Source organism: Peromyscus eremicus, unplaced genomic scaffold, assembly GCF_949786415.1.
Source record: "Peromyscus eremicus unplaced genomic scaffold, PerEre_H2_v1 PerEre#2#unplaced_889, whole genome shotgun sequence".
Lineage (NCBI taxonomy): Eukaryota > Metazoa > Chordata > Mammalia > Rodentia > Cricetidae > Peromyscus > Peromyscus eremicus.
In genome coordinates this window covers 105,001-107,500 of record NW_026735125.1, presented here as the reverse complement: position 1 = coordinate 107,500, position 2,500 = coordinate 105,001, and positions in this window count along the sequence as shown.

Below are 2,500 nucleotides of genomic sequence, written 5' to 3'. Positions count from 1 at the left end.
CTTTTGGAAGCTTGGAGGAATTTGGTTCCTCTTTGTTGTCCCTCCTCTTTCCAGAACAGACACTGGTTAGAATCAGTCCACTTCCCCGCGGATGAAAATGGCGCACCCACAGACAGATTTCCTGGGATCTGGTTGACCTGGGAGGTGGAGGGTGGGGCCGGGGGTGGGGGGTGGGGGTGGGGGGGTGGGGTGGGGGTGGGGGTGGTGGAGACAGTCTCTCCGAGACTGGTTATGAAACACCTACAGACCTAGAGAGGTTCGGTCGGTCGGTTGCACCCACCGGTTTGGTTTTTCATGAATGGTTTTGTGTCTCCGGGGAATGCTTGGCCAGGCAGACAGAGAGATGAAGCGCTTTAAAATCCCATAACCGTATTAGCTGGAGCCCCCTTTTCCTTTCCTAACTTCGATATGATATATGGAAGGGGCTGCTGCGGCGTCTCGAAGAAATCAAGTGTCTGACCACCAGATGAGTTACTTTCATACCAGTGTACCTACCTACCTACCTACCTACCTACCTACCTACCTACCTACCTACCGATACACATCAAAAAGCGAGCGGGCATGTTTTCCCATATTCACAAACATGTTTTTTTTCTCCCATCCTCCGACGTTAACCTCCATCCACTTAAAACAAGTATGTCAGGCGTAGCTTCTTTCCCAACTTTTACATCAAGACATAACAACGATGATCATTTGGTGAGCTTGGCCAAATATCGAGCTGGCATCATCTCCAGACAAGACCCCTGAGATGCATCAGCTAGCTTCCAAAGAATGTTGGGGTGTTTTGTTTTGTTTTGTTTTGTTTTGTTTTGTTTTTGTTTTTGTTTTTGTCCCCCCCACCCCCCACCCCAGGAATGAATGATCATATCTGTCCCATGCATGATTGACAAAATGGCGGCACTAAAACCGCCAAGAGGATCATCACTACTGCAAGTAGAGGCCCCAGCAGTGTGTTTCTTCTGCACTCACTGCTGTCCAGCAGTGAGACTGTCCCCGTGAGTGTTGCTTTCCTCTGGGGACCCGTTGGACAAGCACTCATAGACTGGTCCAATATGAGGCCGAACGTTCCCAAACACTCTGCATTTTGGATATTCCTCACCTGGGACAGAATTGCACACTAGCTGGCTGGCTGGGAGTGGGTTGCGTATGCGGGAAAAGAACACTTAACACTCACAGCTGTGGTGGGTTGGTTGGTTGGTTGGTTGGTTGGTTGGTTGTTTTTTTTTTTTTTTTTGTTCTTTGGAGGGGTTTGGGAATTTTTATTTTGAATAGATGATTTCTCCTCCCTCCCTCCCTCCCTCCCTCTCTCTCTCTCTCTCTCTGTCTCTCTCTCTCTCTGTCTTTCTTTCTTTCCTCCTAGGATTCCCCTGCACGTGTGCATGTGGGCTTACGCAGCGCACAGATGATGTTAAGACCCCCCCCCCCCCTTGCTTGCGGTCACATAGCTGGAGGAGTGGCTGGAATCCTAACATTTACAGTCACAAAGTTCAGCTGCGTTCTTTTTTGTTTTTTGGTTTTATTTTATTGTACTTTGTTTTATTTATTTATTTATTTATTTATTTATTTATTTATTTATTTATTTATTTATGTTGTTGTTGTTGTTGTTGTTTCCTTTTTGTGGTTTATGTGATGTTATGCGTAAGATGGATGGATTACACCTTTTTGGAACTATCTTGGGCAGTTTATAGTCCAAACGGCTCAATAGCATCATTATGAACCAGGTAGATTCATTCACTCATTCATTCATTCATTCATTCATTCATTCGTTTCTTCGTTTCTTTGTTTCTTTGTTTCTTTGTTTGTTTCTTTGTTTGTTTTCTGGAGCTGAGGACCAGGGCCTTGTGCTTGCTAGGCAAGCATTCTACCACTGAGCTACATCGCCAACCCAAACCAGGTAGAATTTTTGTTGTGGGTGGGGCCCCATCTTCCTTCCGGAGACTTCAGAAATTGCTGTTAGGAAAACTTAATCATTATTAATCTCGAAACAGAAGGTTTAAACTTTGGGATAGCCTGCCGGGTGGTGGTGGTGGTGGTGGTGGTGGTGGTGGTGGTGGTGGTGGTGGTGCACACCTTTCATCCTAGCACTTGTGAAGGAGAGGCAGGCGGATCTCTGGGTTCGAGGCCAGCCTGGGCTACAGAGTGAATTCCAGGAAAGGAGCCAAAGCTACACAGGGGAAACCATGTGTCGAAAAACCAAAAAGAAAAAAAAATTTTTTAGGATGAAAGCCCAACCAAGGTCTATGGGTGGAGACAATACCCACTACAGGTGGAGACTTTTTTTTTTCATAGGATGACTTCTTCCTTCCTTCCTTCCTTCCTTCCTTTTTTAAATTTTTTTTTATTTCCTACAACGTCTTCTGATCATGGTTTGCTTTTCCATAACTCCTTCCAGATTCTCTCCACCCACCCAATCAAAATCCAATTGAGGCCTGAGGTGTGTGTGGTTCATATACTCAGTAGTGAGACTCTGTTGTAGAGAAAAACAACATTTTCTTCTCCA